Raw genomic sequence first — 26,153 nt, forward strand, 5'->3', positions numbered from 1 at the left:
ATCATTGATAAGAGCACAATATCTATGTTAGCTAGAAGAATACTGTATATGCTGCTGCCTTCTCTTCCCTGGATAAGGAAGTGGTTACATGAATAGTATCACACCTGGAAAAGTGGAATTTTTTGGAGACACTGCTCCAGAGTCAATGCTTTTATTTCATTTCATACATGTTCATACTACATGTTTTAGCCTGAACCAGTTCAATTTTTTAAGATAACAATACCATACATGAGATAAGTATCAGTAAAATATTTTGATATCATACAAGGAATGGACATGGATTGGTATGGACTTTACACATTTATAAGGGTATTGTCATACAACATTTTTACTGATGATGCAAAGGGTAAGTATTACTTTCCAAAACTTCTTTCAAAAACTTCTGACATGTGAGACGTTTTGACTGGTGCCTGTCCGGGTGCTAGGAAGTGTTTGTCTCCTCTTAACATTGCTCTGCTCTTTATGGAAAGTAATACAAGCCATTTACAGATTTATAGACTTTCTATAAATCCATACATGGCTTAGCTTTATTAGAGCAATGTACTGGCTGTGCGGACATAAAGTAGGTGGGGCTTATCCATGATCCTGCCCCCACACAGTCCATCGCCATCTTCTCTTCCCGATTTACCGTAGCATATGTGCATTCTCTCCTCAGTGGAGAGGAAGAGAATATATTAAATGATTGAAGAGCATTTCATAAATTTTGTGCAGATACACATTTTCTGAAATTTCTCTCTTCACATACACCAAAAAGCTAAGCTAAGTCTGGGCTGGTGTAATTTTACAGACTTTTCAGTGGCTTTGTGTCTTTTTTGCACCTTTTCACAAAAATGAGCAGTTCATAAAACCCTTCCATATCATGTGTATTGCCAAAATCAGTGGATTGCAACTCAAAATCAGCAGAAATGTGTAAACTGAAAGACGCAAATAAACCCTGCTTGCGCCTTTTTTAGATACAAAAAACTGTCTAAAGACAATGATAAATGTCAGCCAAAGTGTCACATGATATCTGTCTCTGTTGGAAGGGGGGAGAGAAGACAAAGTGGACAGAGGATGCTACGCTTTTCTTCACTTATGCCTGTCACAGCATCAACCGAGAAAATAGCCCGGTACAGGTAATAAGCATATATTACAATACAGTTGGTCTGGCCATGAGGGGACAATATTTGCATATTTTTTGCTATCTAGAATAGTCTAGTATGAGTTCCAAAACATTAAAAAATAAACAGAGCTACATTGAACAAAAAATATAAAGGCTATGCTAGCCAGAGGAGGGATCAAAACATAAGGCCAAAATTGACCTGGTTCTCAAGGGGTTAAAACAAGGAAAGTGTTAACCCCTTTTGAGAACATCTTTATTTAAAGTGTACCTGTTGTTAATAAAACATTTGATATAATGTAGATAATACCATTACATGCATATTTGTGATATACATTGGTTAAAAATGTGTATAGTTTTGTCCCTACAGCTATTGTCTGTATGTCTCCATGAGGAGATCAAATACAGGAAGTGAGAGTGGACAAGCAGGGCTCTGTACACTGAGGACAAGCAGGGCTCTGTACACTGAGGAAAAGCAGGGCTCTGTACACTAAGGACAAGCAGGGCTCTGTACACTGAGGACAAGCAGGGCTCTGTACAATGATGACAAGCAGGGCTCTGTACACTGAGGACAAGCAGAGCTCTGTACACTGAGGACAAGCAGGGCTCTGTACACTGAGGACAAGCAGGGCTCTGTACACTGAGGACAAGCAGGGCTCTGTACACTAAGGACAAGCAGGGCTCTGTACACTGAGGACAAGCAGGGCTCTGTACAATGATGACAAGCAGGGCTCTGTACACTGAGGACAAGCAGAGCTCTGTACACTGAGGACAAGCAGGGCTCTGTACACTGAGGACAAGCAGGACTCTGTACACACAGGACAAGCAGGGCTCTGTACATTGAGGACAAGCAGGGCTCTGTACACTGAGGACAAGCAGGGCTCTGTACACTGAGGACAAGCAGGGCAGTGAGGACAAGCAGGGCTCTATACACTCAGGACAAGCAGGGCTATGTACACACAGGACAAGCAAGGCTCTGTACACACAGGACCAGCAGGGCTCTGTACACTGAGGACAAGCAGGACTCTGTACACTGAGGGCAAGCGGGGCTCTGTACACTGTGGACAAGCGGGGCTCTGTACACTGAGACTCTATGACACACTCCCAGTTCACACAGCAGGATGATTGACGGTCCAGTAGCCTGCACAGTTCCCTGCTAGTACTGCCCTCCCTTCCTGTATTTGGTCTCCTCACAGAGACACACAGGTAATAGCTGTATAGACAGCATTTTTTCACCCAAGAATATACAATTTTTTAAATCAATGTCTATTACAAATTTACATATAATAGTATTATCTACATTATATAAAACGTTTTTGTTAACAACAGGTACACTTAATGACTTCAACTGACTGAATTGACTTAGTTTTGTATTTACTAGCATACCTAGAACCAGGACAAGCAGGGCTCTGTACACTGAGGACAAGCAGGGCTCTGCACACTGAGCACAAGCAGGGCTCTGTACACTGAGGACAATCAGATCAGGGCTCTGTACACTGAGGACAATCAGGACTCTGTACACTGAGGACAAGCAGGGCTCTGTGCACTGAGGACAAGCAGGGCTCTGTACAATGAGGGCAAGCAGGGCTCTGTACACTGAGGACAAGCGGGGGTCTGTACACTGAGGACAAGCGGGGCTCTGTACACTGAGACTCTATGACATACTCCCAGTTCACACAGCAGGATGATTGACGGTCCAGGAGCCTGCACAGTTCCCTGCTAGTCCTGCCCTCACTTCCTGTATTTGGTCTCCTCACAGAGACACACAGGTAAAAGCTGTACAGACAGCATTTTTTCACCCAAGAATATACAATTTTTTTTAATCATGTATATTACAAATTTACATATAATAGTATTATCTACATTATATAAAACGTTTTTGTTAAGAACAGGTATACTTAATGACTTCAACTGACTGAACTGAATTTTGTATTTTGTATTTACTAGCATACCTAGAACCAGTAAGATATTTAGTCTCATGTTGTAGCTGCAGGCTATTACCACTAGAGGGCAGCTGTAGTCCAAGAGCAAGCTGTGCAAAAAAAAAAAAAAGTGAGTGAAAAAAAGAAACCAGGTTAGTGTATTATCTCATGAAAGGTGTCAAGATTTTGTCTTTAGGAGAGCGAGTCAATATCACATCTAATGACACATGAGAGCTGACGCAGGTGTTGTAGGAAACAGTTGCCAGAGCTTAGGTATGGAAAAACATAGAGGAGGTTACTGTATTAATGACAAATAGTAAAGGAACTGCAGGTAGTAGTACAGGCACTAAAGCACTACACAGGTTATTATGCATTGCTGATCTATATTTGTATGTCCTAGAATGACACTGGATCCTGGTAAGTTTGGGAGACAAATGTACTTGCTAAGACTGGCTTTTAAGTTCTTAATAATAGCCAACATAGCGCCATCCTGGAGTAGATGTAATTAACATCTTGTACTATCTGCTCTGGCTGCAGCACAGAACGGAGGACGCCTCTTCCTGCTGCTCTGACTCTCGGGCAGCATTTCATTATAATTTAAATGTCACTTCTGTAATTGTGAGGAAGTCTTCACTTATCCCTCCCGCTAATTGCAATGCACATTGAACGTAATTTATTAATCATATGTTGAAGGAGCCGAGCAGAATGGAGTCCAACTGCTAGCGTTGTATTCTGCTCAAGATGGCTCTCAAATGTGTTGTTCGGCAACGAAAACAAAAAAAAAGTCACTTTATACTGTATTATCTGAAACTGCATGTGTCTAGATCAGTGTTTTCCAAACAGAGTGGGGGTCATATTCAAAACTCTTCACATCAAAAATTTTGCGCCAAAATTTTTCCATCAGCTGCTATTCAAAGTGTTTTACATGAAAATAATCCAAGGTTTACACTAGTCATGTCTTGCAAAAGTGGGTGTGGTTATGTAAATTACAGGTTTTACATGATATTTTCATAGGGGTGAGAGACCATTTTACATCACAAATTTCATACCAACTTTTTCTAGTGTAGAATTCACAGAAATGGTTGTAGTGTTTTTTTTTTAGTTTTGTTTTCTCTTTATTTTTTTGGAATTGAAAAAAGCGGGAACCGGACCGGGATGCCTGCTGAAATCATTCCCGTGACAACACCTGGGAGGGGGGGTCCTGAGATTCAATTCAGACTGGCAATCTGCAGCGATACCAGGTCATATTAGTCTCCAGTGACCCAGAAAATAAAGTGGATCGGAGTTGTCCAAGACACCCCCATCCCCCTGAAGGGATAGAAGTGAGGTGGCAGGGGTGCCGCCCCTCCTATCCCTGCTATTGAGACAAGGAAGTAAGCGCTCCATAGAATAATATTGTTGGACCCAGAGAGCTATATTGGTATATAAATGAACTGCTCACCCTGGGTGGTTGTGTAGACACATACACAACAATGGAATAGGTAGATAGAAAAGATCGTCTGCTGCCCTCCGGAACAATTGCAGTAGTGGAAACTTGGCTTCAAAGGAACCCGGGTCACGGCGCTGAACGACCAGACAGAACGCCTTGAGCCGGGTTCCTTTGACGCCATGTTTCCACTATCCCTGCTATTGGTCAGTCAGAAGTGACCAACCAATAGCAGATTGGGGGTGGGGGGGTTAAAGTTAGAGGGATAAAGTTTTGAGATCACTGTGCAGTGGTCTCTAAACTTTGGCTTTCTAGATCTTGCAAAACTACAACTTCCAGCATGCCCACACAGCAGTTTGATGTCTGGGCATGCTGGGATTTCTAGTTCTGCAACATCTGGAGGGCCACAGTTTGGAGATCACTGTGCGTTGTTTCTAAACCGTAGCCCTCCAAATATTGCAAAGCTATAACTCCCAGCATGTACATACAGCAAACGGCTGTCTCGGCATGCTGGGAGTTGTAGTTGCATGCCTCTAGCTGTTGCATAGCTACATCTCCCAGCATGCCCTTTGGTAATTCAGTACATGCTGGGAGTTGTAGTTTTGCAATAGCTGGAGGCACACTGGTTGGAAAATACTGAGTTAGGTAACAGAACCTAACTCACGGTTTTCCAACCAGTGTGCCTCCAGCTGTTGCAAAAGTACAACTCCCAGCATGCATGGTCTGTCAGTGCATGGTGGGAGTTGTAGTTTTGCAACAGCTGGAGGTTTGCCCCCCCCCCCCCCATGTGAATGTACAGGGTATATACACAGGGGCGGGGGATTACATTGAATTTCCTGCTTCAAATTTGAGCTGCTGCAAATTTTCCGCCACAGCTCAAACTCCCAGCGGGAAACTCACCGTAAACCCTCGCCAGTGGGAATGTACCCTAAAATCACTACACTACACAAAATAAAAGGTAAAACACTACATATACACCCCCTTACACTGTCCCCCCCAATAAAAATGAAAAACGTCTCGTATTGGCAATGTTTTCAAAATGGAGCCTCCAGCTGTTGCAAAACAACAACTCCCAGCATTTGTGGACAGCCACTGACTGTCCAGGCATGCTGGGAGTTTAGCAACAGCTGGAGGCACCCAGTTTTGGAATCACTGGCATAGAATATTTTTGGTAGTGGAGGCAATCCCTAATTTCGACCTCAAATGCGCATGGCGCTCTCTCAGTTTGGAGCCCTGTCGTATTTCAAGGAAATAGTTTAGGGCCACATATGGGGTATCTTCATACTCGAGAGCAATTGCGTTACAGATTTTGGAGGGCTTTTTCTCCTTTTACCCCTTATGAAAAGAAAAAGTTGGGGTCTACACCAGCCTGCTAGTGTAAAAAAATTTAAATTTTTACACTAACATGCTGGTGATGCCCGTACTTTTTATTTTCACAAGAGGTAAAAGGAAAAAAAAAGACCCCCAAAATTTGTAGCACAATTTCTCCTGAGTATGGAAATACCCCATATGTGGGCGTAAAATGCTCTGCAGACGCACAACAAGGCTCTGGAGTGAGAGCGCACTATGTACATTTGGGGCCTAAATTGGTGATTTGCACAGGGGTGGCTGATTTTACAGCGGTTCTGACATAAACGCAAAAAAATAAATACCCACATGTGACCCCATTTCAGAAGCTACACCCCTCACGGAATGTAACAAGGGGTATAGTGAGCCTTAACATCCTTCACCTGCAGAGCACTTTACATCCACATATGGGGTATTTCCATACTCTGAAGAAATGGAGTTACAAATTTTAGGGGGCTTTTTCTCCTACTACCCCTTGTAAAATTTGGGGTTAAAACCAGCATTTTTGTGAAGAAAAAAAAAAAGAAATTTTTCTTTTACACATCCGACTTTAACGAAAAGTCGTCAAACACCTGTGGGGTGTTAAGGCTCACTGGACCCCTTGTTACATTTATTGAGGGGTGTAGTTTCCAAAATAGTATGCCCCCCAAAAACCATTTCAGCAAAACTCTCCAAAATCCCATTGTCACTCCTTCCCTTCTGAACCCTCTGGTGCGCCCCCCACTTTACATCCACATATGAGGTATTTCCTTACTCAAGAGAAATCGGGTTACACATTTTGGGGGGCTTTATTTCCTATTACCCCTTGTAAAAATTCAAAAAATGGGTCTACAAGAAGATGCGAGTATAAAAAAAATCAAGATTTTTAATTTTCTCCTTTACTTTGCTAAGGGTAAACACACTTACTGAATGTCATTCTGTATACTTTGAGGGGTGCAGTTTTTATAATGGGGTCATTTATGGGGTATTTCTAATAAGAAGACCCTTCAAATCCAGTTCAAAACTGAACTGGTCCCTGAAAAATTCCGATTTTGAAAATTTTGTGAAAAAATAGAAAATTGCTGCTGAACTTTGAAGCCCCCTGGTGTCTTCCAAAAGTAAAAACATGTCAACTTTATGATGCAAACATAAAGTAGACATATTGTATATAGTGATGAGCGGCATTGCCCACATTCGAATTTGTGATATTTCACGAATATATAGACGAATATTCGTCCTATATTCGCAAATTTTGTGTATTCATTATATTCGCTTATTCGAGGAAGAAAACAGTGAGGGGGTGGGGGGAAACTTTACTATTGGCTGCTAGGGATGTTGTTGATAACCTCTGACAAGTGTATTTGCATCATTCTAATTGGCCCACAAGTGAAAAGAAGGAATATGCGAATATGTGGGAAAAAGCGAATATTCGCAATTTTGAATATATAGCGAATATATTTGCAATATTTGCAAATTCATGAAATTCGCAATAAAAATTTGAAATGTGAATATTCGCGCCCAACACTTATTGTATATGCCTACTTATACATATATGTGAAAAATACTGGTCTAGATATTGCAACTCTTGGGTCCTAATGCAAAATTTGTAACAGTATAGGAGTTGTAACCTGCTTCTTGAGGGAGCCCAATGGTAGCCTTGGTGCCCCCTCAAGTACCTGCTATACTTATGCCCTGTTCATACATGCAAACACACCCTGGCACGCACACAAAGATGTAGCAGATCTGACTATATCTCTCTTTTAACTCTAAGGGGAGGGTCACACGTGCCATATTTTGCTGCATATTTTGCTGCGTATTCTCCTACCCATTGAAGTCAATGGTAGCAAAATCACCTGCAGAAAATACCCAGCTAAATACGCAGCAAATTTTGACGCGTGTGACCCTCCCCTAAGGCTGCTTTGTTTGTCCGTTCTTATACAGTGATCCCTCAACTTACAATGGCCTCAACATACAATAGTTTCAACATACAATGGTCTTTTCTGGACCATCGTAAGTTGAAACCAGACTCAACATACAATGTACAGACAGTCCGGATCTGTGAAACGTGTCAATGGCCGGAAGAACCTACCAATCAGGATGGACATTTCACTGGTAAAACACCTGTATTACTGAAGCGTATGCTCTGACTGGTGTCTGGTAGCGCCTCCCTACAGTACAGGGAGGTATTACATGTTCTGTACACTTTACCTGTACCAGGGTTACCTGCTCCTTTGGACACCAGGTGAGGGCGACTCCATTACTTTTTTACTTACAGGACCCTGAAGAAGCTCCTGTCCTCTACATAGACCAATGTTTCCCAAGCAGGGAGCCTCCAGCTGTTGCAAAACTACAACTCCCAGCATGCCCGGACAGCCTTTGGCTGTCCAGGCATGCTGGGAGTTGTAATTTTGCAACAGCTGGAGGCTCCCTGCTTGGGAAACACTGACATAGACAGTGATTTACAGTTCCCAGCAGATCTTTCCTACTTTAATATGTAATCAAAACAGAATGACCGTGAATTCAGGAGTTCGTCCGGCACAGAGAGGAACCATCAGGAAGCCAAATAAAATCAATGGATTTATTAAATGCAACGCGTTTCGCTGCCCATGCGCAGCTTCATCAGACATTTTAATATGTAAGGACTTGCTTTATCTATATTAGTTATCTACTTATTTTTCTTTATATCCTCCCTTTTTTTTCCTATTTTTGGATGACATTTTGGTGCCTTTTAGAACCAATTACCAGGTTTCCATAGAGTTCTGGTCTCAACATACAATGGTTTCAACATACAATGGTCGTCCTGGAACCAGTTAATATTGTAACTTGAGGGACCGCTGTATATCAGTTATCGGATGTAGCCAGGAGTTCAGTTCAGATGAAGCCCGGTTGGTGTGAAAATGACACACTCAGCTCAGCTACATCTAAAAGCTTAGCTCTGCTTCATCTGTTGGGCAGGAGGGTGTCTGGGTTGTATTTCTGATGGCAGGTCTGCTGAATACATCTAGGAGGTGTAGCAGGGTTTCAGCACACACAGAGGGAATGCAGGCAAGTTGTTAGCAACAGTTTGCATTAGGATTTGAAGGTTTCATTCATCCTCCCCACCCTGCCTGTTAGAGACAGATGGAAGAGTCCTTATGATAAAGAAGATTCCTGGCTGTGTATGTGTTTGTCTCCACCTCCCAAGCTTGCTGGGGCTCCACCTTAGCCAAACAACTCTCTTCTCACTGTTCGCTTCAGCACGGTGAGCGTTGGATAGCTCCATCTCCCTCCACCAACACAAAGGCGACATTTAGCACCTGGGAGTGTTGGACAGCGCCTGAGGCTTCCAGCCTGGGACCACTTTCTGCTCAATTCCTTTTCCTGGCTTTGACTTGCTGAGGAGCTCGGAAGAAGAATAAAAGAACTTGAGACTAGGTGAGAACAGGTGAGGAAATCGTATACTTCACCGCTCTCCGGTGTATAGCGAGATTTTTAGGAATATATTGTTGATTTATTTAGTATTTAAAGAAAATATTTAACACAAAGGTTGAATTCTATATAAGCCGCACGCCTCTATGTTACCAATGTATGAAATCCAGCCTTCTCCATCTTCTATTTATAGTCTAGTGTAGGATGTGTGATTTAACCATGCTCGCGACAGCCATGTCATGTGTGCTTCCTCGCTAACTATATCATGGTGCGGACATGGACTTGTGTATTATAAGGGTATCTGCTTTTAGAACATAAGTTGAATGTATTTATTTAGCGAAACTGGCAGCAAGCAACATGTGGCTCCTCAGTTTATGAACTACAAGTCTAAGCATTCATTTTTAGAAGATCATAGTTTACATTTTAGTTAATAAGGCTGCCAGGTAAGCTGAGAGTTGTAGTTCCCCGTGTTGTGCCTGCAGGTTGCCTGCCCTTAGAGTGTTATGGTTGATGCTTTTATGTAAGGTGTGGCTTGGAGGGGATATTAAACTGTAATTATTACCACATTACTGGATAGATAATGCTTTGATGAGGATTACAGCGTATACATGTATTAGATGATGGGAATTTACATCTTCCTGTTGGATATCATTCGTTAACCCTATATCAGATGGTTAGACTATGTCGTTGGCTTGTAAGTCGCCTTCCCCTTCTCTCCATTTCCTATTCTTTGGTGTCCAAGTTTGGAGAGATCAGTGAGGATAAGAAGAGACCCTCAAAGTTTGTTGCTTGTTGAGATCAGAATGATGACAACCCCCACCCCCCCGTGTGTTTGAATGGATGTAGCCAAGTTTAAAGCATTAATATTAACACTCTGGATAGTTCTTGTTTGTGTTGCATAGATTGATTTTTTCCACCAGGTGAATGCTTATCTGGGGACATTACACAATACGCTTCTTAATATGTATTCCCAACGACCTTTACATAGTCAGATTATAAGTGCACAAGTACAATTGCATGACTCTATATGTGAATAGTCCTGTGAAGCAGAACCACAAGAAAGGCAAAGGTAATGGCTAAAATGCAAATGTTAATATTCAATTACTGTCAGTTCTGAAAATAGACGATAAATATTTAATGGGTATTTAATGGAACAATTCTGCCAAGTAGCAACAGTTCTATCCAAGCCACACTCGTGCAAAGGACTGTTCCTCAATATCTCTGTTTTGTGTTCTGTGTACGGACCTGTCGTAGTGAAGGCCTCTTTGAACTTGAAATGGTTAAGCGCTTGAATTGTTCCGCACCTTGGTTCCTTTATGTACAGTTGCTTTCAGGTGTACGGTTGTAGAGGGAACCAAACAACCACTTACATATGAGTCCATGCTGAATATTGCTGGCGGATGCCTAAGTTATCTGATTTGTTACCATGACTCCACTTGGGTATGTAGCAGAAAACACATTCCAGGCTTAGATATGACTTGTAAAAAATACCCTGGTGTCCTTCTACCCAAATGCTAATTCTGATAATACATATATCTATCTATATATATATATATATATATATATATATATATATATATATATATGTCACGTGAGACTCCCAGAGGGGCAATCTGTGCTACATACAGACAGATTCTATTTGTTATTCACATTGTAATATGGTATTAAATGAAAGCTGTCATGGTCTTTAAGCATCTCTACTTTTACACATGAGGTTCTTTTCTAGAACAACTCGTGATCTGTCAGGTTTTAAAACATTATACAACATATAGAAAAACAAGGCCTGTCCTAAGTATTATGTAAATATGTACGTTATGGTGAAAGAATTGTTAGGTATTCAATTAGACCATAAATAATGGTGTAAAAAAATAAAAATACAAAACCTAATTACAATGGACAAAAAAAACATATTAGTAAGTATTATAAAAAATTTTGTTTATTTATAAAGTAACAAATTATGGATGTTTCGATAGATTTTTAGAAATACGGCTTTTATAGAAATACGGCTAAGTTTGCAACATGATTCTGCAATACATTCCATTTATACGTCGGTAACCTATCAAAATTATATTATCATGTATATTTGCATGTACTGGCACAAGCCCTATTGACTTCTAGCTTAGGGCTACGTAGCGATTTCTGGTCATGTGACCAAAATTACTGTGCTGCACTGCCATGATTCCATGGCAATGCAACTCATGCACGTTGTTACCTACAAGTGACCATGACCCCGCAGTCACAACAAATCCATCCAAGATGTGTTGCAAGGCGACCCCATTTACTTTCATGAGTTGCGATTCCACGCGCTTAGGACATCAGAACATGGTGGTTTTTGGTCCCATACTCATATGGCCCCAGTAATGAATGAACGGTCTAACATGATGTGAACAGAGCTTAATTCACATCCTAAGAATGCAATAGACTGTGGCCTATTATTCTCTCTCTTGTATCCCAGAACTTTTTTTTCTTTTTTTTTTTTTTTTTGTTTAAACTTTTCAGTTTTGGATGTTTTTTTTTTTTTTTTATGGTCTACCTGTTATTGTTGTCGTATTGCTTAAAGGGGTACTCCCGTGGAAAACTTTTTTTTAAATCAATTGGTGCCAGAAAGTTAAACAGATTTGTAAATTACTTCTATTAAAAAATCTTAATCCTTCCAGTACTTTTTAGAGGCTATATATTACAGAAGAAATGCTTTTCATTTTGGATTTCTCTGATGTCACAGTGCTCTCTGCTGACCTCTGCTGCCCATTTTTGGAACTATCCTGAGCAGGAGAAAATCCCCATAGCAAACATATGCTGCTCTGGAAAGTTCCTAAAATGGACAGCAGAGGTCAGCAGAGAGCACTGTGGTCGTGACATCAGAGAAATCCAAAGAGAAAAGCATTTCCTCTGTAGTATAATGTATTGGAAGGATTAAGATTTTTTAATAGAAGTAATTTACAAATCTGTTTAACTTTCTGGCACCAGTTGATTTAAAAAAAAAAGTTTTCCACGGGAGTACCCCTTTAACCCCTTAAGGACCCATGACGTATGCATAAGTCATCACACCCTGGGTGTTAAGGACCCATGACGTATGCATAAGTTATGGTCTTTTCCTGGTCTCCGCCGCTCACCCGGCGGAGATCGGAAGCGGATCCCTGCTGAAATCCTTCCCAGGGATCCAGGGCAAACGCCGAGGGTAGCCATGTAGGCCCCCCATGTCGGTGATCGCCGCAAATCGCAAGGGAAATCGCCCTTGCGATCTGCGGTGATACCGGGCTGATCGGACCGCCCGGTAATTTTGCATGATCCCGGCTGTCACAGACAGCCAGGACCATGCTGAAGTATAGGAGCGAGGTGGCAAGCCTGCCACCTCCTCCGATCCCCTGCGATTCTTCGGTTAGTTAACCGACCAATCGCAGGGGGGGGGGGGGAGGGGGGGCGGTTACATCCGCCCTGCCCGGCCCCTGGAAGTCCGGAGAGGATGGGAGGAAGACCAGAGAACGCGGCAGGGGACGGGGGAGTGCTGGGGCCCAGCCCCAGTACTTACCTCGTCCCTGAAGACCCGGATCCCGGCGATGAAGACAGCGGCGGTGGCGACAGGTGAGCGGATCTTCAGCCGCGGTCGGGCCCTTTACAGCAATGCACGTCGCCGTAAAGCGACATGCATTGCTGTATTGGGACCCTGTATACTACAACTCCCAGCATGCCCAGAAAGCCCTTGGCATCTGGGCATGCTGGGAGTTGCAGTTTTGCAACATCTGGAGGTCCACAGTTTTGGGACCACTGTGCCCTTCCAGATGTGGCAAAACTACACATCCTCAGCATGCCCTTACTGTCCAGGCATGCTGGGAGTTGTAGTTCTGTAACATCTGGCCCTTCAGATGTTGCAGAACTACAACTCCCAGCATGCCTGGACAGTTTTGGCATACTGGGAATTGTAGTTTTGCAACATCTGGAAGGGCACAGATTGGGAACCACTGTATTAGTGGTCTGCAAACTGTAGTCCTCCAGATGTTGCAAACTACAACTCCAAGCATGCTGGGAGTTGTAGTTCGGCAACATCTGGCTCTAAAGATGTTGCCGAACTACTACTCCTAGCATGCCTGAGAATGTTTGGGAGTTGTGGTTTTGCAACAACAGGAGGCACACTGGTTGGGAAACAATGTCTGTTTCCTAACTCAGTGTTTCCCAACCCGTGTGCCTCCAGCTGTTGCAAAACTATAACTACCAGCATGCACTGATAGACTGTGCATGCTGGGAGTTGTAGTTTTGTAACAGCTGGAGGTCCCCTCCCCCCTGTGAATGTACAGGGTACATTCACATGGGCAGGGGCTTACAGTGAGTATCAGGCTGCAAGTTTGCGATGCAGCATAATTTTGCGCGGCAGCTCAAACTCGCAGCAGGAAACTCGCTGTAATCCCCCGCCCATGTGACTGTCCCCTAAAAACACTACACTACACTACACTAACACAAAATAAAATAAAAAGTAAAAAACACTACATATACACATACCCCTACACCGCCCCCCTCCCCTCCCCAATAAAAATGAAAAACGTCTGGTACGCCACTGTTTTCAAAATGGAGCCTCCAGCTGTTGCAAAACAACAACTCCCAATATTGCCGGACAGCCGTTGACTGTCCAAGCATGCTGGGAGTTTTGCAACAGCTGGAGGCACCCTGTTTGGGAATCACTGGCGTAGAATACCCCTATGTCCACCCCTATGCAAATCCCTAATTCAGGCCTCAAATGCGCATGGCGCTCTCACTTTGGAGCCCTGTCGTATTTCAAGACAACAGTTTAGGGTTACATATGGGGTATCGCCGTACTCGGGAGAAATTGCCTTACAAATTTTGGGGGGCTTTTTCTCCTTTCACCCCTTATGAAAAGGTGAAGTTGGGGGTCTACACCAGCATGTTAGTCTAAAAATAAATTTTTTTTACACTAACATGCTGGTGTTGCACTATACTTTTCATTTTGACAAGAGGTAAAAGGGGAAAAAGCCCCCCAAAATTTGTAACGCAATTTCTCCCGACTACGGAGATACCCCATATGTGGGCGCAAAGTGCTCTGGGGGCGCACAACAAGGCCCAGAAGGGAGAGTGCACCATGTACATTTGAGGTGATTTGCACAGGGGTGGCTGATTGTTACAGCGGTTTTGACAAACGCAAAAAAAACAAAACCCCACATGTGACCCCATTTCGGAAACTACACCCCTCACGGAATGTAATGAGGGGTGCAGTGAGAATTTACACCCCACTGGTGTCTGACAGATCTTTGGAACAGTGGGCTGTGCAAATTAAAAATTTTGTACAGCCCACTGTTCCAAAGATCTGACAGACACCAGTGGGGGGTAAATGCTCACTGTACCCCTTGTTACGTTACATTTTTTTTTACGTATGCAAATGTCGCGAAACCCCTGTGGGGTATTAAGGCTCACTTTATTCCTTGTTACGTTCCTCAAGGGGTCTAGTTTCCAAAATGGTATGGCATGTGGGTATTTTTTGCTGTCCTGGCACCATAGGGGCTTCCTAAATACGACATGCCCCCAAGCAAAATTTGCTCTCAAAAAGCCAAATATGACTCCTTCTCTTCTGAGCATTGTAGTTCGCCCGTAGTGCACTTCAGGTCAACTTATGGGGTACCTCCATACTCAGAAGAGAAGGGGTTACAAATTTTGGGGGGTATTTTCTGCTATTAACCCTTGCAAAAATGTGAAATTTGGGGGGAAACACACATTTTATTGAATTTTTTTTACATTTTTTTTACATATGCAAAAGTTGTGAAACACCTTTGGGGTATTAAGGCTCACTTTATTCCTTGTTACATTCCTAAAGGGGTCTAATTTCCAAAATGGTATGCCATGTGTTTTTTTTCCTGTTCTGGCACCATAGGGGCTTCCTAAATGCAACATGCCCCCCAAAAACCATTTCAGAAAAACGTACGCTACAAAATCACCTTGTCGCTCCTTCCCTTCTGAGCCCTCTACTGTGCCCACCGAACACTTTACATAGACATATGAGGTATGTGCTTACTCAAGAGCAATTGGGCTACAAATAGATGTATACATTTTCTCCTTTTACCCCTTGTAAAAATTCAAAAATTGGGTCTACAAGAACATGCGAGTGTAAAAATGAAGATTGTGAATTTTCTCCTTCACTTTGCTGCTATTCCTGTGAAACACCTAAAGGGTTAAAATGCTGACTGAATGTCATTTTGAATACTTTGGGGGGTGCAGTTTTTACAATGGGGACATTTGTGGGGTATTTCTAAGATGAAGACCCTTCAAATCCACTTCAAACCTTAACTGGTCCCTGAAAAATTGTGATTTGGGAAATTTTGTGAAAAATTGGAAAATTGCTGCTGAACTTTGAAGCCCTCTGGTGTCTTCCAAAAGTAAAAACACATCAATTTTATGATGCAAATATAAAGTAGACATATTGTTTATGTGAATAAAAAAAAAATATTTGGAATATCCATTTTCCTTACAAGCAGAGAGCTTCAAAGTTAGAAAAATGCAAAATTTTCAAATTTTTCATCAAATTTGGGTAATTTTCACCAAGAAAGGATGCAAGTTACCAAAAAATTTTACCACTATGTTAAAGTAGAATATGTCACGAAAAAACAATCTCGGAATCAGAATGATAACTAAAAGCATTCCAGAGTTATTAATGTTTAAAGTGACAGTGGTCAGATGTGCAAAAAATGGCCGGGTCCTAAGGTGTAAAATGGCTGGGTCCTTAAGGGGTTAAGGTGTACCTCCAATGTTGTCGGCACTTTTGTGAAAAATGACTATAGTGCAGCACTGTGCACAATAGTGATTTTTTTTAATGACTTTAATTTTAAATTTGGCGCTGAAATACCTTCACCAAGTAGCATCATTTTTAAATGTGCATTAGGAGATGATGCTTTTGCTCCATCTCCATAGCACCCAACTTCAATTCGAGGCCCAGTGTAATGTGATTCTACGATGCTAGGTCATGTGGGGGAGACAGGTGCTTATACAGTAACACTGTTATAAGCGGTGGGGTGAATGGGCTCTTGGTAAACCTATTCCGGCATCAATGAACTGCACTTTAGTCATTTTTCACAAAGGTGCCTACAACATTGGAGGTACAGTTTAAATACAACTGGCTATTAATAATTTCAAGATCTACTTTATTGACCTTACTAACTGAATCAAATAAGATATTTATATGCAAAGTAATAAAAAGAGCTTTTTTGTTCAGCTCTCTTTAGGTTCTTGTATACTTTAGACTAGTGGTCTCAAACTGTGGCCCTTCATGTTGAAAACTTCCACTCTCAGCATGCCCGGACATCCAACGGCTGTTGGCTGTCCGGGCATGCTGCAAGTTTAAGTTTTGCAACAGCTGGAGGACCCCAGTTTGAGACCACTGCTTTAGACAAAGGTCAGCCTAACCCAGGTTTGGCCAACTCTCTAAAGTGTATGGCAGGCTCCCAATGACAACAGATGATGTTGAGGTAGAGAAAGGTTGGGCATGTTGGATTTAAAGTGCCAGACCATATTGTTCTAAAAGAGAAAAGTGGTCCCCAGAGCTGACTGGCTGTGACTTACCCTATTCCCACTCTATAGAGAAAACATAAACATTCTGCCATGCTACACGTTCATGTATATGGGGCAGTCAGGAGAGAGAGCTGGTGGCCGAACAAACATTTGGCCGACAGCTATTGTAGTGCATGGCTGTCTTTATTAGACGTGACAGAGAGTTGGTAAAAGAAAGGTCTCTGGCTCTAGGGGATCCACAATAGCACATCCATGCATTACTCATAAGAACTATGTTGGGGTATTGAACACTTTTTGTTGTGTTCCACAACAGGTTAGAGCTCATAAGGACCTTATAACATCCCCTTATGCTACTTAGATCTCTTGGAAGCAGGACTAACATGCAAGATTGTCCTTGTATCTGCAGTCCTTGTGTCTGAAGAAGGGGACAGTCTGTTTCCAAAAACACTTATATTGGACAATAAATCAATTTTTTTCCTCTATCTTTGCTGTATTGACCAGTGGATTGTTGCGCGACTGGGGGCCAGTATTTTTTTATTTTTCTGTTATGCCATATATTCTCTTGGTTTGTCTAGTGGAAACATACCAGTATATATCCCCCATGCTACACATCTGGATTGTCTTCTCCCCGGAGTGGCATTGATTGGCTTCCCCACAACTGACACAGGTGAGCTTCCTGCAGCTTTCTCCTTTTATCCTCATTGCATCTGATACTGTACGTTATCACTGTACATTATCACCCTATGAGGGGCTCCGTGGTTTTTTCTTTTTTCTTTTCACAACATGCAAGATGTTGGGCCTAATTTTTCACAATTGTCCAACAGGAATGCTTACTGTATTACATGTAGAAAATAATCAGAGTCTCATGTTTAGTTAAAGGGGTACTCCGCCCCTAGACATCTTATCCCCTATCCAAAGGATAGGGGATAAGATGTCTGATCCCGGGGGTCCCGCCGCTGGGGGCCCCCGCGATCTCGGCTGCGGCACCTCAGACATCCAGTGCACAGAGCGAACTTCGCTCCTTGTCGGATGACTGGCAATACCGGGCGGAGGCTTGTGACGTCACAGCCACGCCCGTGACATCAAGACCATGCCCCCTCAATGCGAGTCACGCTCCCTCATATAGACTTGCAATGAGGGGGCGTGGCTGTCACATCATGGTGCTGCACACGACGCTCTAAACGAATGCCGAGTGCAGCAGGGAGATCACATGGGTCCCCAGCGACGGGACCCCCGCAATCCGACATCTTATCCTCTATCCTTTGGATAGAGGATAAGATGTTGAGGGGTGGAGTTCCCCTTTAAATATATGTCTCCACTCCAGATATATTTTGATAAATAAAGATGATTATTTAGTGTACCATCATAACAGAACATACAATGAACCATGTCATAAAATTTCCTTTGGATCTTTGAGGGGGAAAAAAACCACGACGTTCATCCTTAGAAAGTGGTGGCACATGAAGATAATGGCCTGCTGCAGGTACTGGGGACTGTACTACAAATCTGGAATTTGACATGAACATAGAGAGATCATACAAACTCTTTAGAGATGTGGTCCTTGAACCCAGGACCCCAGTGCTGCAAGGCAACAGTGCTAACTACCGAACCATTGTGTCTTTGTTGCTTCTTTGTAGTAAATTGGTAGAATGTTTCATTGGTTGCAGGATATACAGTATTTACATATATATTATTTGTTTTACTTATTAATGTTTTCTTTGCTCAGTTCTGTTATTTCTGAATTAGCAGGCCCATTTAGATAAACAAGTATTTACCAGGTATAAAACTCAATGCAGATGCATGCAAGTATGTTGGTATTATCCTAACTATCTGAACATCTGTGTGTACATAGTAAAACAGTGTTTATGGCATTGACATTTCTAATTAAATCAGATACATAAAAGCAGGATACTCATTTGCTCACTAAGGAATATCACCCATTATTTTACCTCCCCTGTAGCATTCTATCACAGTGTTTGTGGTTAATATTTGTTGTTCCAGTGACACTCAGCAGGGCCACATTACAGCTCCCAAATTGAATACATTTCTAAGCTTAGCACTTCTAGATCTTTGTACTTTTCGGGTGCAATGAAACCTGTAGTGTTTCCTTACAAGTCAGATGTTTCTAAATCAGACAATCTATAAGCTAAATGAAATGAAGCAGCAGAACTGAACCAAGGAGCCCTACCAGAAAAACTGGCCTTGTTGACAATTGAGAAGACAATGCTGCATTGTGATTGGTTGGTTGCAATTACCAAAATGTCATTTTTTTTCTTTTTGAGGTTTTTCGGGAAATGAGACTTAGTGGAAAGGTAAAAAAAAAACGCCTGAAGAAAGGATTGTTAATATCCAGAAACGCGTTGTGTGAATAAAAGAATTTAAGACACCTACTAGTATCCTGGAACTTGTCTGCAACAGCGCGATCTCAGCCTCCGATCTTTTCCTTCCTTTAGTGGAAAGGTGGTACTGTATGTCACTCACCTATCCATAACAGGCAAACCTGAGTAACAAGGAGATGACCTGGGAATTTGGAAAGCTTATATCACCTATCCCTAAAAGAACAAAAAGAAGAGTCTATTTTACATAGAAATTGCTGCATTTATACTTGTAATGGCCTCTGAGTTCACACAAGGGTTAAGTCTCTGAGTACATGAATCAATACAATGTTTTAGACTCCATTTGAAAATAAAATGTACCGAGAAATAAAATGATTCTCTTGCCACTTTGCCACCAATTGAAACGTTACCCACTGATTCCTTTAGGAGCAATTATCCAAAGTGCTTCTGGTTGATCCATATAGATGACGGTGTGAGTCGTTTGAATTAGTAGCGTTTTATTGTGACATTTCCATGTTGCCCTAGAATGTGCATTGCCACATATGACTGACAGTACCGTAGCTTTAATGCACAAATCCCAGGAGAAGGATTAAGCAAGAAGCACAGGCATATACAGTATTAGTCATACATGTTTCTGTGTGTCAAGAGTATAATATATCAGGGATTATTATAAATGTGAGGACAGTCTCTGTGGACTGAAGAGCCTAGTCTTAGTATAATTAAAGGGAATATGTCACCTGGAAAATCACAATCACACGGTTTTATAGTGATGGTAGCACAAAGAGTAATGGCATCTTTACTTTGTTTGTCCATGGCTGCAATACATGAAAAAATGCTGTTTATTAGTGTGTGAAGAGTCAAGGAGGCGTGGCCAGAGCAATGAAGTGACCCAACCTGCATCACCTCTTCCGCTCCCTTTCAATGCCCTCTCCATCTATGATTGACAAGGCTGGATACCCATGAAGACGTCGTTCATCCAGCTTACAGCACATGCAATCCGGATGACTGCCGCCTGTAGGGGATCCCTGACGGTAAATCATAGATGGAAGGGCAGAAAGGGTGGTGCAAGGGACAACAGAAAATATGACTCTTGTCTTAGAGAAATGTGTGCCAACACCAGAGATTTATGTGTTGAGGGCCTGACAATTTTCCTCGACAGATGATATAAGAAGAGAAAAGGGTTGGGTATGTTGGATTTTTATGGTCAAATACTTTAGTTTTTTGGGAGATAAGTCACTGCCAGATCTGTCTGGAAGAAACTTACCACCGCTCTTCTCATTCACAACACTTGAATGTTCAGTTACACTAAGGGGGAGATTGATCAAAACCTGTGCAGAGGAAAAGTTAACCAGTTGCCCATAGCAACCAATCAGATCGCTTCTTTAATTTTCATAAAGGTCTCTGAAAAATGGAAGAAGCGATCTGATTGGTTGCTATGGGCAACTGGTTAACTTTCCCTCTGCACAAGTTTTGATAAATCTCCCCATGAGTGTTTATGTATAGGGGATAAATGAGAGAGATAATGATCAGCTAAATGAATGTTCAGTCAACAGCTATTGAAGGTAAATAGGCACCTTTAGGTTTATGTTGTATGACTAGCCAACTTTATTCTGTTTATTACTTTAATGTTGTGTCTTGGGGTGCTTTATATTAAAAAAAAAGCTTATAAGGATAATATATAGCTGTAAACATTACAGTAGAGCAGATTACTACAAAAATATGCCAGAATTCTTGCACCAAAAAACTGGCCTATATGTTGTGCACCCAATTTCTGCCTTATATACATATGGTGGATGGATTCAGCAAAAGTGCATGGGTCAGCTAGTACTACAGGTTCTGTTACCAGTTTGGGGCCGATAAGGCTGGGTTCACACCACGTTTTGTTAAATACGGTTCCCGAATACGGCTGGGAGGAGGGGGGCGGGGCTTAATCGCGGCGCCCGCACTCAGCCGTATTCGGGAACCGTATTTAATGTATGTCTATGAGCCGACCGGAGTGAACCGCAGCCTCCGGTCGGCTTCGTTTTCGGCTGTATGCGGTTTCCCGACCGTAGGAAAAAACGCGGTCGACCACGTTTTTGCCTACGGTCGGGAAACCGCATACGGCCGAAAACGAAGCCGACCGGAGGCTGCGGTTCACTCCGCCGCGATTAAGCCCCGCCCCCTCCTCCCAGCCGTATACGGGAACCGTATTTAACAAAACGTGGTGTGAAACTGATAGATGTAAAAGAAGCAAACAACAATCTGTATACCGTGCTGATACATTGCTAGTCATTTTGTAGGTGCCAGCAACTCCTATTTGGATTGGAGAGAGAACTGAACCTCTTGTACAGGAGTAGCCTTTCATTAGGAAACAATCGCTTGGTTGTAAAGAGCAGGGTTTCCTTTATTCATTCTATATACCTACAAAAAAAGTCTCTGCGCTTCCTAAAGTCTTGTCTGTCTATTTTTACTTAGATGATTTTCTGTCTCTCCCCTCATAAATAATCCATGTCTCATCTGTGTCAAGCTTCATAATTCTCCTTAAGCCTGTCATATATATAGAACTATCAGTCTCCAATTGATGGGCTGGTTACATTCTATCTTGTGTATAGGGGATAGCTTTTAATCCACTCTCTTTAAATAGTTCTGATGTAGACTATTTATTCTCTATTTATCTGTGCCCATTCAGTTTTTCATGACATAAATTGTTACTTTTGTAATACCATGGTGACATTGATGGTATCCCCACCATTGGATGTATGGCCCCAGATATAAATGGTAAGTTTTGACAACATTTCATCTTGTTATGGCATAACCATACTGCTTGAGGAACCAATGGTAAGTATAACAAAATGAATTTTGTTATAGTTACCCTTGATTTTTTAAGCATGGTTATTCCTCTTTTTTCAAGTTACATGATCAGCCTTGGTTCATAAATTGTAGGTATCCTTTTTCTTCTAATAGCATAGTTATCCCTAGTTTCCCATGTGGTTTTCTTTAGCTTCTTCATCAGTATAGCTGCCTTGTTCTGTCAAGTTGCATTGTCACTCTTGATTCTTGACATACCGTAATAGACTTACATACTTATGTATACCTATGTACTCTTTCCTCTATTAGTATTGTCCTCCTTTTCTCATTTATTAACCCCTACTTTCCTAAGCAGAATCATTACCCTTGGCTCCTTAGGTCACTCTATATTTTTAAGTTGCCAAAGTAGTATCCATGGTTTTTATATCATTGTTCCTAAATCAGCATGGTTATCCTAAGTGTGTTAAGTTAAACTCTTGCCCTTGGCTTCTAAAATAGTATAGTCATTCATAGTTCCATACTGTTATTTTTAACCCCCCAAGCAGAATGATTATCCATGAATTTTCAAGTTGCTGTATGGATTGTGTGGGCCGTTGGGTGACAGAACCTAATTGGCCTTATTTGGGCAGGATCTACAGGCCCAGCTGCAGCATCGGTGGACAAATGTGCTACAGTGTGGCATATGGAACCTGTATTCTTCCAGGTCCAACCGTATCACACAACAGGCGAGCCAACAGGTTACTAAATCTTTCTTTTTCTTGTTTTTCTCAATAAACATATCCTATAATATTGTAATTACTTACATATTTCATCATTACTTGCACACGTATAATATTTTATTTGATGTCAACAAGATCATGTATTATTAAAGTGGGAATTGAGGAGAATGATGGCATTTTTAAAGAAATCATCACAATTTACTTCTGTTAGCAGATTTCCTCACAGTTTTCATATTAAAAGGTTAGTTTATCCAGTTATTCCTGGTAAGACGGGATTGTGGCATATTATTATTTTTTATAAATCTGGTCACAAAGGTCTGACACAATAATAATTCAACTGGTTTCATTGCTGTCTTAGAGCCAATATCCATAGTTGCACTGGGGACAGATTAGCATTTTAGATGTGTTCCTACAGTAGAAATGAAGCATTTATGATCAAATCATCAAATGATTCCACGGTAGAACAAGCAATTCATCATACGCTAATGTGTTGTTTTTGTTGGCAGTCAGTGTTAGGTTGGGAGGAGCAGTCATTGAGTGTGTAAGCTGTATGGAGAGTGTTCCACATAGTAGCAGCTGGATAATAGAAAAGTCATGTTCTTTCCAAAACTTGAACTTCCAACAATGACATTTTTGCAGAAGGGACAGCTGCTACTGGGTCCATATGTGTAATGTCATATGTGTCAGCGATGCTGAGGCAGGAAGACGAGAGGAACATAGGATTGTCTATGTTATTCATACAGAATAGACACAATATTATACCAACTACATAGTACTAACGATAATTAACTTCCAGTTGTATATCAATATCCACAGCAGGGTACTTGCTACAACAGAATCTACACAAATATACTGGATGGAGCATCTACAATCATCTACATACTACAATGCCACCACAGAAAAAATAATAAGAAGATTTAAGGGGTACTCTGCCCCTAGACATCTTATCCCCTATCAAAAGGATAGGGGATAAGATGTCTGATCATGAGGGTCCCACCGCTGGGGACCACCGCAATCTCCCTGCTGCACCCGGCGTTCGTTTAGAGCGTCGGGTGCAGCGCTGGGGGCTCGTGACATCACGGTCACGCCCTGCTCGTGATGTCACGGCCACGCCCCCTCAATTCAAGTCTATGGGAGGGGGCGGGATGGCCGTCACTCCCCCGCCCATAGACTTGCATTGAGGGGCTTGGCCGTGATGTCACGAGCCCCAACCTCTCATCACCAGTCATCTGGCACGGAGCGAAGTTCGCTCTGTACACCGGATGTCTGGGGTGCCAAAGCCGAGATAATGGGGGTCCTCAGCAGTGGGACCCCCGTGATCCGACATCCTTCAGATAGGGGATAAGATGTCTATGGGTTGAATACTCCTTTAATTTTTCCTCCCCATCAATTCACCATCATATAGAGAACAATGGGGTGCTCATAGCAAAGATCAAACAGGGCTCTTCCCATTTTGGTATGAGTTTTTGCAATCCAAGGCAAAAGGGGCTAGTATTTGTTTCCCCAACTACTCTCTCGCCCTATTCCATGAGATTACTCCCCACCCCTTGATTAATAATAATAGTGCAGTACACATGGATTTCATCTTATTTTGAACAGGTTCTTGACATTAAAGGGGTACTCCAGCACTAAACATCTTATCCCCTATCAAAAGGATAGGGGATAAGATGTTAGATTGCAGGGATCCAGACGCTGGGGATGCCCGTGATCTCTCCTGCAGCATCCCCGTTTTTTATCTGCACAGATTTGCACTGTTTCCGATGATGGGCAGTGCAGGGGACAGAGTATCGTGACATCACAGCTCCACCCCCTTGTAACATCACACCCCACCTCCTCAATGCAAGTCTATGGGAGGGGGACGTGATGGCACCAGAGGAAGGAGCCGTGACATCACAAAACTCCTTCCCCTGCACTGCCCGTCAATGGAAAAACAGAGCGATCCTCACTCTGTGCAGCTGAAAAACGGGGGTCCTGCAGGAGAGATCGCGGGGATCCTCAGCATCAGGATCCACAATGTCTAACATCTTATGCCCTATCCTTTTGATAGGGTATAAGATGTTTATTGCCGGAGTGCCCCTTTAAGTTGCCAGGGGCATGGGATGACATGCCATTATGACAAATATAACTTAGCTTTCACTGAATGTCTATCCCTTCATCAGTTTACATTCATTCCCTCCTTTGTCTCCCTCCCTGTTGGTAAAATACAAGTATTTATAGGTAACTACATAAAGATGATGGAATATCATGGCATAACTAGTCCTCCATGCGCTCATGAAACTATATTATCCACATAATGAACTGTACTGCAAATTTCCTGTTATTCCCATTTCCATGAAGCTACAGAAAGGGCTACAAATCTTGTGCTTCAATCTCAATGTGCCTGAATATGATGGTCTGCCTTCTGTCGCCTGTAATAACTGCCACTTAAATAGGAATCTGTTGCGCTAGTTCCTTGTAGCACCTAAAATAGCCTTAATCTCTAGCAGCAACAACAGCTGGAAGATGACTGGCAGAGAGATTCAATATCTATATGCAATTACTGGGACTCTCACTAAACTGTGTTTGCACATGATTCATACAATAATGACGGGAAGGGTTTTAATTGTATATACTCTAATAGCGCTCGACTTTCTGAGCAAAACATCTATTCAGATCTGAACTCCATTACTGTCTGTTAGTCAATTTGAGTTAGGGAGGAAGGCTGTGTGCTTCTACGTCATGTTCCTTTAGTGGTTTTTAAATAAGAATAAATATCGTATTGATTAATACAATTTAATGTTCGGAACATGTTACTTTTGTAGGGCATAAACACTTGCAATATATGCTTTTATACCATAATTATGGCCCTGGGCTCCATTGCAAGATATGTAAGAGGGTCCCTCAACTACCACATGTCATCGATAGTACAATTCTTCTTCTATCGGACAGAGGGAACTTTTTGCCTTCCTCATTTTCTAGGGCCCAAATGGTAATGCTATTAATAATATTATGTATTAGTACAGATGCGGTGTTAATTTGTCAAAAATGATCTATTGTATATGCCATTCAATGGTCACAAAGCGAACAGTGTGTAGAACACCAACAAAGCAATGAGGAGCATCTAAATGCATGTACACCAAAGTGGAATGGTCCTTTCTCCAACTAGTCAATCCAAAAAAGGAAAGAAGCAACAGCATCATTCATCCATCATGCTTCCTTATTGATCCAGTAGTATACAAAAAAAATGTGATGTTTCAACCCTGCTCAATAGCTGGGGTTGAAAAGTCACATGTTTGAGGAAAACCCACCTATTAGAAAGGGTTGAAACACATTGTTGGATCAATAAAAAAGCTTAATGGATGATGGATGCTGATTCCCCTTGTACTCAGCTATGAGGGGGGTGAAGAGTAAATTTAACTGACTAGAAGAAGTAGAAGTAAATGAAGGCAAAGAGCAAATCTATAATTTGCCAACGTTACCATTGTTTTCATACATATTTACCGATAGAGGGGCGTATAGGGATTACACCACTATCCAGAAAGAAAGGTAAGTGACTAAAAAAACTACGAATGATACCTATGGTCACCCAACAACCAAAATAATAGAAAGATACAAAAACTTTATTGAATACTTGACTAAAAA

At 41.9% G+C, this 26,153-nt stretch overlaps 1 protein-coding gene across 2 annotated transcripts in view; it reads left to right on the top strand.

The window, feature by feature from the left end:
- Window positions 1-8,840: 8,840 nt before the first annotated feature.
- The window catches only part of LOC130294334 (synaptotagmin-1-like), a 302,141-nt gene continuing 284,828 nt past the window's right edge, over window positions 8,841-26,153 (top strand). Inside the window, exon 1 of one of the 2 annotated variants that reach the window (XM_056543965.1) lies at window positions 8,841-9,187. The gene's annotated coding sequence lies outside the window, so the exon portion shown is untranslated. Of the gene's footprint in view, window positions 9,198-26,153 lie in introns of both variants that reach the window. The other variant, XM_056543964.1, reaches the window with a different exon arrangement.

This window comes from Hyla sarda, chromosome 10, assembly GCF_029499605.1.
Source record: "Hyla sarda isolate aHylSar1 chromosome 10, aHylSar1.hap1, whole genome shotgun sequence".
Classification (NCBI taxonomy): domain Eukaryota; kingdom Metazoa; phylum Chordata; class Amphibia; order Anura; family Hylidae; genus Hyla; species Hyla sarda.